Source organism: Embiotoca jacksoni, unplaced genomic scaffold (genome assembly GCF_022577435.1).
Source record: "Embiotoca jacksoni isolate LCO1_2020_lvr unplaced genomic scaffold, fEmbJac1.0.p SCAF_6, whole genome shotgun sequence".
Classification (NCBI taxonomy): Eukaryota; Metazoa; Chordata; class Actinopteri; family Embiotocidae; genus Embiotoca; species Embiotoca jacksoni.
Window position 1 is genome coordinate 13138646 of NW_027185414.1, and position 12494 is coordinate 13151139.

General features: G+C 44.4%; 1 protein-coding gene across 1 annotated transcript in view; it reads left to right on the top strand.

Moving 5' to 3' along the window:
- gse1b (Gse1 coiled-coil protein b) overlaps nucleotides 1-12494 on the top strand; it is a 171519-nt gene that overhangs the window by 50632 nt on the left and 108393 nt on the right. The gene's annotated exons all lie outside the window — the stretch shown is intronic.

The window sequence follows — 12494 nt, forward strand, 5'->3', positions numbered from 1 at the left end:
ATGTCCTGATGTTGTCACAGGGTGTGGCCACAACTGTGAGAAAGACTTTCTCTTTCAGTAGTCAATAATTCTGGTTTAGCCTTTATTTTTCAACTAGAATGAGCCTTACCCCTCAGAATATGTATCTCTTCACTTAGCAGGCATCTTATCTCTGCTTCCTTTTTCCTGTGTGAGGCCTCCCTCTGACCATGCCATGTGGCAACACAGGAAGTAGTGAGACCCCTGGAGTGAATGAGATGAGGCAGCTCTAACTAACACTCAAACCAAAAAGTGACAAAAATTACTTTTGAGTTCCTCTGTCAGGCTTGTGCTGTCTTGTCTTTGAACATTTCTGCCTCCTATGACTCCTTAACCACACCCCTTTACCTCTACATATACTGTGCCTACAGTACCCGTCACCTTCTCAACCATACTACAATAACTCTTTATTTTCTATCTTGTTCAATCACAACCACCCATTAATACTTGCTGCTGAGTGACATTGGAGGAAATGATTTGCCTGCAGTTTGTTTTGCAAATGTGCTGGGTATCTGATCTCCTCAACATCCTTTGACTGCAGTGTTTAATAGCAACTGCTCCTAATTATGAATAATGCAAACCTGCAGACCCAACCTGCCCACAAAGCATACACACAAAGACTCAAGCAATCAAACATTGACACTTGTCAGTGTTTACACAGAGATGCACACTTGTACACCATATTTGCTTCTATTTTTGTTTTATAGAGACTTTTGTTGTTTATCTGTTCTACTTTAGGATACATTGATCAATTAACGTTTACAGATTAACCAGTATTGGATTACAGGTTTTACAGTAATTCATAATACTGTATAGCAGTGGTGCTTAATTTCTTTACAAGTGTGACCCCTTCTAGGGATGGTTATTCTTGCCCTGGGGGTTAAGAAGATGTTATTGACAATGTGATGCTGGGAAATGATGTCAGAGATGTCATGATGAAGCAGGCACAGACACAGCAAATTTGTGACAGTGTGAGAGTGTATGTGAGTATTTCCCGAGGGAGGCCATCACTACAGTGTGTTTTGGAGCTCAGTGTGTTTATGCAGAAAATGTTTGCTGTCTCCTCTTATCAGAGTGGCTGGACTGCTTTTTCACTTGGTATCTGTTTCCTGTTTCTGTCTCTCATTTTCTCTTTTTTTTATGCAAATGTTTACACTTTTAAAAAACATAGTTTTGTAACTTTCATCTCGCTAACCTTCTTTTTCCACTTTGTCTCTCTCGCCACTGCTCAGGCTTCTTTTTCTCTTTTCTCTAAGGCTATTTCTATTTAGCCATGAGGGCCCCCCTGTCGTTTACAGAAACTCATCTTAACCTCTCTTTCCAATTGAACACACTCACACTTGCACTCACTTACTCACACATACACACTGTAGCATGACCACAAAGGCACTTAAACAGTCTTGACAAAGGAGGCCACCGCACATCCACAGACACACACATGTAGCACTGAACGATCCTCCCAGTGGTCTAGTGTGGGTTGAGAACAGGGTTTTCATGAGTTATTTAAGTGCTCTCTATCTTGCGCGTTGCGCTGCAGCTCACACTGACATGACATGGCCCATTTCCTCCGCTCAGGCTAGAAACGTGACACAAGACATCCTTGCGGTGTTCTCACAGAAGGTACACAATTAGTCATGATCTCAAGACGGTTGGGTTTAAATCATTGAATGTGTCCCTGTGCAGCAGCCAGGGTGAGGCTGATGGTTTGAGATGTTTTTTTTTTTTTTTATCCTGCTGTCCACTGCTACCTGTTCTTTGCTGGGTCAAATCAGATCAGAAATGTTTCAAAAATGATCAGTTCTCATTTAAAATGTCCTAGTTAAAATGGGGAGGATGTGACAGCTGACCATAATGTGTTTCAGGCCTGTGGACCAACGAACACATTCGCTGAACACGTTATATCAGACGTCTTTCAGACTCAAAACAACCACACAGTCAATACATGATTTCTAGTGCTGAAGGACCAAGGTAAACCCCCTGCTACACTGACTGCACAGTTCTTCTCCTCTTCTCATAACAAACAAATACATTTAGAGATATTTACGTTTATGTTTGTGTGTCTTGGCATGTGAATTATACAGACTGATGATTTGATTGTCATGAGATGAGCTGTGAGTGTGTTTTGATTGCAAGAGCACAGCTGGACTTGGCAGACTTGTGCACTTGGCTGCTGGCCAGTTCAATACAATTACAATTACCCACAGTGGGAGCATGAAGCACCACTGAAGATGGGGTGTGGGTGATGGTTGGTGCACAGAGGGGGTGGGTAATTCACAGTTTTTGGCAACCCACATTTGGTTGAGGAGGAGTACCAGCGTCTGAGCAGTTGCTCAGGCCGCCACGGTTAACATTTCACACTTAGAGTCTTGGAGAGCACAGTGGGTCCCGTTATTCTGCATGAGTACATACACTGCACATGCACACATTAAATGAGGAGCAGTCTGTCCATGCATGGCTGATTACAGCTGCCCTTTCTCCTGTCTCTTGTCCAGAGAACAGAGCAGCAGGTGGATGATAGAGCTGAGAGGTTACGGGAGCAATGTGCTGAGAGGTGGGGAAGGAAACTGCCGGAGAGCTGAGGATATGTGGATGCTGAATGCAGAGGCACAAGGAATGTATTTAGAGAAAGATTTGAGGTTGACACAGGAAGCATTGGGGAGGAATGCCACTGCTGGCTCCACCTCCTCTGCACCCTTTCTTTTCTTCTTTTCTTTTGTCCCCCTCAGTAGGGGTAGGAGGAGGGGATAACTTCAAATGACAGTGACAAGCTTGCCACTGCTTATATGAAGCGCAGCAGATGGAAGAGTTTTTGTGTGTGTGTGTGTGTGTGTGTGTGTGTGTGTGTGTGTGTGTGTGTGTGTGTGTGTGTGTGTGTGTGTGTGTGATTAAAATGCCACTGGAGACCAGAGTATACCAAGTCTCTTGGCAGCACCACAGTTGGCAAAGTGCCACCTCACTGCCCTCTTTTTCTAGCCCAGCAGAGAGGGCATTGAGGTGTGTGTGTGTGTGTGTTTTAAGTGAAGGGAGACACTCTCAACAAACAAATATTAATTCACAGTGCTCCCATTGTCTGTTCCATTATATCGTGTCTTCAGGGGGCAAGGAAGCTGGATGGCCTGTGTGGCTGTTTTTTCATTCATCTATTGGAGTAATTCAGTAATGTAATGATCACAGGATTTTTGAGAAACAGAGCTCTGTTCTGCAGTGTGGCGCCAGTCCTGGCGGGCATGGGGGAATTAGTCAGGAGACAGTGGGTTTGGCACTGTGCCACGGTTATTAGCCACTCGCAGGGTGGGCACGGGCTTATGCCCCGACTCAATCACTCTCTGTGTTTGCATTTGTGTGTTTAATGTGTTTGTGTGTGTGTGTGTGTGTGTGTGTGTGTGTGTGTGTGTGTGTGTGTGTGTGTGTGTGTGTGTGTATGTGTGTGTGTGTGTGTGTGTGTGTGTGTGTGTGTGTGTGTGTGTGTGTGTGTATGTATGTAAGTCTAGCATTTGACTCAGGATTCTCCTCTGGTCACACTGACCTTATTGTGCAGTCACTCCTGGTTGATTTGTATCCTTTCCAACACATTCCTCTCTCTGAAGGCTGAGAAACAGGCTGTTAACCCCCTCTTCCCGACCTCACTCGCCATCTCTTTCTTTCCCTCTTCCTCTCTCACTTTCTCTCATCTTTCCTCCGGATGGGTTTGATTTAGTGACTGTGGTTTTCCATCCAGAGCCTGGGAGCCAGAAAGAGTAGACTTAGGGAGCGACCTATAGATTCACAGCCAGCGGAGCACGTCATTACTTGGCCATAGCTCATCAGCGGATACATCAACAGGCTAGAGCACTAATAGATGCGAGCTGTCGCTGTTCAGGAAGTAATAAACCGGTCCTCATTTCATCCCCTTAATTATTTCCTTCTCACAGATTGCATAAATTGCACTAACTGATGACAGCAAAAAGTACGAGAGTTGTTGTTGTTCCAGGGTGAGTATTTGGCTGGATCATACAATATATAGTGCAATGTTTCGATACCATCAGAAAGGCATATGATATCTGAAATCCCAGATTCATTCTGTAGCAATGACTCCAAACATACAGTCAGTGATAAAGAACCTACTTCAGCAACAAAAACAGGCAGTCCTGCAATGAAGGTGTTGCTCCATACAGAGCTCTGATTTCAACATCATCAGGTTAGTTAAGGATTACATGAGGAGACAGAAGCAACTGAGCAGTCAGAATCTGAATCCACAGAAGAGCTGGAGCTCTCTCCAGGATGCTTGTAACAATCACCCTGCCAAGTATCCTGAAAAAATTGTGTGCTGCTCTACCTAAAAGAACTGGTGCTGCTTTAAAGGCTAAGGGTGTTCACATCAAATTTATTTCATTTAGATTTTCAATGCACCATGTATGAAGTTATTTGATTAATAATAGCTAGCATTATTGTTGAAAGCATCCTCTATTAACTTTTAGTGCCGAAAACATTTGCACAGTATTGTAAATAAAATTCAACTTTGTGCAGCATGAATCAGAGAATTACTCTTTTGGACTTTATATTTAGGCCACCTGATGTAAGGTTAAGGTGAGGTCAGGTCTGGTTACAGACATGTTTCAGCAGAAGCTCTGAAAACGATGACCACTTGGTGGGAAACCTCCAGAATCTGGCCTTTGGCCTTACATTCACCAGGAAACCTGTGTTCAAGCAGGATTAGACCCGACTGCCTGCACACTCAGAGCTGGCAGCAAGCTGTGTTTTGTATGTGTTTGTATCAGTCTCTTTCAGTTTACAGCAGATGGAGAAAAAGAACATACAATGCAATACAACACCACGACAAACTACAGCCTCAAAACAACCAGAATTCAAATTAATCCATATTCAGGTGTAAGTTAAAGTGAGGATGTTTTATATGGACGGACATGTTTAAATACTTAGATAAAAACTGAACTTTATCAATGCAAAATATAACCTCAATGTTTGATTTTGATTTGTTCTTGTCGTGTTTTCGTCCTCCCTTGCTCTCTTTATATCTCCTTTCCTCTCTCTCCCTCTCTGCAACCCCGTGACTTCCATCATGCCTTCTTCCCATCCCGCCTCCCCGTCTCCACCTCCACCCTCTCTTCTTCCTTTTTTTTTTTTTGCTCTTCGATCCCTCTCTCCTTCCCTCCCTTTCAAATTGTCCTCCACTGTCAGGCGACTTGGCTGCAACTAAGTGCTTTTTGCTGTCTCTCTGCAGGTGGGACTGTAATAAAGCTTGTCAGTGGGAGGCATGGGTCGCACTGTCACATGCTCTTTGCCTCCCCTCTGTAACTCCCTCCTCCATCTCCTTCCACCCCTCAACCCCCGCCATCACTCTCCTCCAAGATCCTCTGCTTTTATTTTTCCTCTCTCATTTGTCTGCCTTTTCCTCCCCATTTTGTCTTGCTCTTACCCAAAACTGTGCTCCTTGACTTGTCTCTCATGTCTATCTCTCTCTCCCTCTCTGGTTTCCTTGCCAACGGCACTTTCAGGAACATGATGAAGAAGAGCAGCAACAGGAGACACCCCTCTCCACATAACAACCACACACACACACACACACACACACACACACACACACACACACACACACACACACACACACTGGCACAGACACACCAGCAATCCATGTAAATGACTCCAGGTGAGGTTGTATTGTTTGCCCAGCTGCTCCTCCTAACCACCCTCTCCTGTTCCATAGTAAACCAGCAGGCTACATGGAAATCAGCTTCCTCTACACAAAACAGTTCTCTGTTCTTCCTTGTCTTTTTATGTGCTTGTATGTTTATGTGTGTGTGTGGGTTTGTTATACCCTCAAAGGGCATCGAAAGGTTGGTGCTTGTGTACTATTTGCATGTTTTTTTTAGACTAATTTAAGCCCATATTCTTGATCTGGTGTGTGTGTGTGTGTGTGTGTGTGTGTGTATAAGTGTGAGTGGTTCCGAAGGTGTGTAACCTCGAATGGAAATTGTTTGTACACAGTCTTTCTTGTTCTAGCCACAGGATGGCAACACTGAGCCCCTTCTTTAAAGGAATCCTTCTTTACCACCTTCTACCAGCCACTGTTCATTCACATTCGCATTCGCATTCGCATTCACATTCACACTCTGACACACACACACACACACACACACACACACACACACACACACACACACACACACACACACACACACACACACACACACACACACACACACACACACACACACACACACACACAGAGAGATACGCACAGATGCGCACACACACATACAGCCCTCTGTGTTAGCCCAGGCTTGTGTAAGGTGACGGAGTGCGGTGAATAATTTAGTCCTGGCCATGTTAATGGCTGACAGCGAACATGGCCTCTCCTCTCTGCTGTTGGCCCATTACTACAACATTCTGTTTCACTCACTCTTTCTTCCTCTCTCTCTCTTGTCCTCCTCATTTTTCCTCTTCATGTTCCATTTATAGTGTTCTAGTAACAGTATGTAGATGTCACTTTTTTCATTACATGGTTCTATTATTGTATTATTATATTATTATTTCACCAACATTTCTGATAATTGAACATCTATGAAAATGTTACTGATATGTCACCTTCACCTTTAATTTGTCCATATAATGTTTCTTTGATCACTTTGGTGCAAATATCAAACTCACAGTGACATATATTGACTTATCCAGTCCAGAAACTTCTTAAAAAGTTATTTGAAATCCCCCATGAATCAACAGCATAAACATAATTACTTCACAGAAAAAAAGTATGTAAATTGATCCTTTAGCATCCATGATGTCATTATTACTTCCTCTTGGTACCAAAAGCCAATAAAACTAAATAACTGAACATATCGTTTTATTTTGCATAATAAAATATGCAGGTCCCCCCCCCTCCCCGTGTCCAGAAAAACAAGCTTTTTACTAACAAAAATGGATGCAGGAAATGTTGATTCACATTCAGTCTTATATGTACATGTCCCAGATATACTTATAGCAATAGTAATTTGTTAATTGGCACTTCATAATGTTTTTAATGTTAATTAGGCACTCATAAGTTTGATTTTGACACATCCTGTAAATCAATCATAGAATCTCAGTTTTCTAAATATTGTGTCCTTTTTATTTCTCCAGCTAATCTTCATTCAACTATATCTTCCTGTTCTCGTATAATTTACTTCCTCAGTGGCCCCAACTTTTGTTTTTCACCTCATCTTCTCATTTCCCACTCCTCTGTCCTCATTTACGACATAAACTGTTTAGCAGATACACAGGAAACGTGTGTGTGTGTGTGCGTGTGTGTGTGTGTGTGTGCGTGTGCGTGTGTGTGTGTAGGCCCATTCAAGCACTATTAATGTTACAATTGCCCCACTGGGCTTCAGTTCACTGTGTGTGTGTGTGACGTGGGTGAAGAATAATATGACCCCAACACTAATGCAATCACATACACTAAACAAATTATAGCTGCCTCTCTCTCCATCTCGCTCGTCATTTCTCTTGCTCTCAATTCGGCCATTGGGATGTAACATGCAGTGTACGTGGTTCGCAGCTTGTACAGCCATTGTGTGTTCTCGTGGGCTCTGCGTCGCTCCATTTTTCTCTCTGATACAATCAGTATGAGTGTGTTTGGGGCAGTAGGAGCCAAGGAGCCTGGCCTGGCGGGCTGCTGCAGCCCAGAGGCCTGGCCAGGCTCAGGCAGACTCAAGGGGGATTGGTAGTGACGTGTCTGGGGTGAAACACCCCATAGTTGGGACTCCCGCACCAGCCTCTGTGGCTCCAGCCTGCCTGATAAAATCCAGCTGGGCGTGGAGAGGAGGTGCTACATCTATCTTGGCCTCTCTCTACTCTCTTCTATTGAGCATCTGCCTGTCACATCAGAATGGTTGTCTTCTTATTTCTGCATTCCTGCCTAACCTCTCTTGTTAGCTGCATTTCATCCATTTGTGTCTTTCAATCTTAAATGTTGCCCCACCTCCTCTTCGCTTTCTCTCACCCGCTGCTTTTTTTCCCCCCTTCTCTCCATAGCATATCACACATGTAGTACTCTTCCATCTCTCTGTCTCACCCTCACACACACAAACACATCCAGAACCCTTGAAGTGGGGTCACGATTGAGGCGTGCTGTTAATTAGCCGGCAGTGGTTGTTGTAGCAATGCAATGGTAGGGTGTAATTAATTAGGTGGCATGTGCACAGTGGGAGAAAAAGAGGGAGAGGAGAGATGGAGTGAGAGAGAAATGCCGGCTATCAGTCCTGCTTTTATCCTCCGAGCTCAGATGAGTTCCCCTAATGAGAAAAAATGAGATGCTCCCAACCAGGGAAGAAAGCATTTTGTCCTTTACATGTTCTCTCTGCCTTTCCTCTGCTTGTCGTTCTGTCACTGCCTTGTTCTCTTTTCATCTGCCTATCACATCCAGGCTATTGCTAGTGGGGTGCCAGCAAGTTGGAGTCACCAGCCATAGATCTCCCACTGTAGTATGAACACAGCCTCTGGGACACATCCAGATAGACGCGTACAGTGCTGACAGCTATACTGCATGGCAGAGATGGTATATGGCAGACAACTGCTTTCATTTCTGTGCATTCACGAGTTTATAGGCTTTTAGAAATGCCCTGTTGTGATGGCAGCTGCTCGACTGCGTGTGTGCGAGTACCAGTGATTTTCTTCTTGAGGAAAATGAGTAAGATGGAGGGAGGAATAGAGAGAAAGAAATAGATGGAGATCTCAAAAGAGCAAAGAAGATGTGGGAGGGAGGCAATAGGTGCAGAAACACTCAGAGCTCTATTGATCCTCTTTTCAGTTCAACACGGTCTCCTTGACCTCATTCTGAAGCACCACTGTCTGCGTGTATGTGTGTGTCAACGAATGTTTCTGTATAGCTGCTAGTGTTTGTGTCAAAGGCCGAACCATAGTTCAGTGTACTGTATCTGTTTACAATACCCACGGAGGATCTCAACTGGTGTCAACATGTCCATTTTAACTACATCATGCATATTTAGACGTAACAACTCCCCGCCCTCGCACCACACTCTTTGTGCACAACATTCAAATGCTCTAGTAGACACACAAATGCATGCAGCACAGCCCCAACGCACACTTTTACACATGCAGTCCTGCCTTCCTAGTGTAAACTGTTAGTTTAATGGCTGCCTGGCCTCTACTGTCCTATGTGACTGAAACTGTCCTAGGTGACAGGTTTATGGACAGTTTGGCAATGTCAGTGGAGACGGACAGCTATTTACGGCTGAGCGTTAGACTCTTCGGACACTGGCGGCTGGCATAAATCCTTCTGTGAGATCAGCCAATGGATTATACACATTGTCAACCATGCTCAAACACTTATTGCGCAAAGACACACACATACATAGAGCAAACGATCACTCAGTCAACCACTCAGTCCTTTTTAACCTTGTTAATACTACCGTCAGCACTCAGAAATACCTCACACGCAAACGTCACCCACACGCTGTAGATCTGTATCGCGGTTATTTACGGCCCCCTGCCATAACGTTAACAACCACCACTCTCTTTTCCTCCGCCTGTCTCTCTCGCTGCCTCTTTCCCTCAGTCTCTCACCCACTTCAACAATCATTTAGCTTTATGAGGTGTCCCTAAAAGAAGCCCGAGGTGTGCATCCCGCCATCCTCGCCTTTATGTCGGAGATATTGATATCCTCCATAAATCAGACGCACCGCTCTCTGTCACTGAGCAGAAATTGATGACAGAAGGGTGTGACAGGAGAGGAGTGGTGCCGGCAGGGAATTATAGGAGTTTGGCTGTCTGTGTATTGGAGTCTGTGTTTGGGTGAGGTGAGGCCTCTACAAGTGTGCACTGCATCCAAACAGACTTATTAAGGGAAACAGAGTAGTTGGTTTGGCGAGGCTGCAGATTAAGCAAAGGAGAAGACCACTAATCAAGAAAAACGGAGAGATGTGGACCGATAGGGAGGAGGAGGGAGACATATCTGTTTCTTTTTTTACGAGCTTTCCCTTTGTGTATGATACGGTTGCTATAAACAAGAGGTCAGCTGAAGAGCGGTTGTTTAGAAAGTCCATCTCTCAGAGTGAGCATATCAAAAAGCCCATGAAATCGTGATCAACCTTCTGTGGTTTGTGTGTCTCTGTGTGTGTACTTGTGCTTCCTCATGAGGTTGTGTTTTCCATCAGAGCCGTTGGCAACCAACTATCTCTCACTCCAACAGGAGAATCAGAGCCTTAATTATCTTTGCAATGCGTATCCTGCTGTATGAGTTGGTCATACATACGTTTGTTGGTGGCTGTGTTTGCATATGCTTGTGTGTATGTTGCAGCAGAAGGTACCGTATGACCTGTATCTGCGGGTGAGACGTAACAACACATAGTGTTCTTGCTATTATAGAAATACATCTGGTCACCATTCACCATATAGTTTATGCTTACATCGCTCTGTGTTTTTGTGCAAACTGTATTAGCATACGGATGGTGTAGCTCCTAGAGGAGATTAGAGTAATCTCACATGAAGAAATAGGAAGTCACCTTCACCGTGTGGTTGGTCCAAGGTTGAGTCAATGCTAGCATGCTCGGCACACTGAATTCTGTTTCTTCAGATGTGGCTAAATGGTGTGATTAGTGATTGTTTACTGGGTGGATTTTCTTTTTTGTCTACTTGTCTGCCTACATGTGTGTGTAAGCGTTTCTGCACTCCGACTGCTGGTGTTTTTTTGTATTCCACCGGGGATAAAGAAAAGGTTTGTTTGATTAATTAATGCTGTTAGACATGAATGTAAATGATCAAAGGGGCACATTTGCATTTTGTGTTTAATTATTCATGAGCTCATGAATTAGGACACCTGTGAGGGCCTTCTCCTCTCAAGCTCAGACACTCACTCGTGTACGTATGCCCTCAAACACACACCAACACACATCAGCACATCCTGGGATGTGACCTGGTGTGTTTAACCAGACCTGCTCATCACCCCTGCCTGTGTGCCTTGCTGTGCACAGGGATGCAGGTCACTGCAGGTTCATGTTGGTATTATTAGGTTATGTTGCCGCTCTGGCTGAGGTTCAAACGTTCTGATTAGGTTACCGCGTGGCGCTAAAGCTCAGACTGCCACCCTGACTGTATGATTCATCTCCATGGAGACAAAAGAAAATCTCTGATCTAATTACCCATACTGCTGCCATCTCAGACATGAGGAGAGGGCTGGGTGGTGTGAATAAGGCGAAAGGCCAGGGACGGATTGTCAAAAGAGGGATAACAGTGGGGAAGGAAGAAAAATCAAGTGCATAAAGGAGATCCGGCTCTGATGCCAACAATAGAGTGCTTGATAAAAGCAGGTATTATTTCTCTTCTTGCTTCCTCCTCTTCCTCATCTCTCCCCTCATCATCAGTAGCATCCAACTGCTGCACAAATGGGCCCTTGTTGCCATGGATATGAGCAATGGTTCTCCCGTTCTGCTCGATGGGGCTCAGTGATAAATGGTGGGATGTGGAGGAAGTTAATAATTTATCCCGGGGAGGGAGCGACCGTTCTGGGGAGCGTTACCTAGCATAATGGGTTAAGTGCAGCGATTGCCACGTGCTGAGCAATAGACTCACAGAAGGTGATATATAAAAAATGAATAAAGGCTGAGTGGAGCCTGCTGGGAAGGAATTTTCAGGGGACTGCGTGAGTGTGAGCGGGGGGAAGGGGTGGTGTTGTGTTTGGGGAAGAAGGCTTTGTCATTTCTTGAAGTTATTGGATTGTCAGGTAAAGAAGAGTAGAGACTTAATAGAGCTTCCTCGAGGCTTTCAGTAAAGATCTCCTCCCACTCTGCTTTTACTAGAAACAAAAAACAGCTCAATATGCTTTGAGCTTTGAAGTGTGACAGCAGCAGTGACAGATGACTCTGCTACAGAACAGAGGTGCTAGGCCTTGCTGTGTACACTGCGCTGTCATTATCAGTGATGCAGTGACACGTATTGCATGTATACATAAAGATTCGTCATTATCTGCCAGTGTGTGCTTATTTTTATATAGCATTTATCGTGTTCCCCTTTCTGCTTTTCCCTCTAGAATAGTTTGTTAGACTTCTTAGGATTTGTGCTATGTTGTGATTGTGTGAGAGAAAGAAAGAGGACAAGATAGAAAGGGCACATGGGGTTGGCCCACTAGCCACACTAGAGCATTAACACAGCACCTGCTTCACATCTCCTTAGCAATTTATGAGGTGCTACATTCTTTACACTGCCTCCTTTACTTCTGCTCCATCTTACACTCCCCTCCTTTGCTTTACTCCCTCTCTAGCCCCGCTATCTCTCAGATCTTAGTTGGAGGCTGATGGTGCATGCCCGGGGTTATGCAGGGGTCATCATATTGTGTTAATCCTGGAGAATATATCAGATCAGCTTGATTTCATTATTGTCCCTCTGATGCCCCATATGCAGAGGCTCAAAGCTACTTAGAATGATCCTCTTCTAGCAATGGGAGAAAAGAAGCAGTAGTCTGTTATCTGCGTTGGATCTGAAGTCTATTG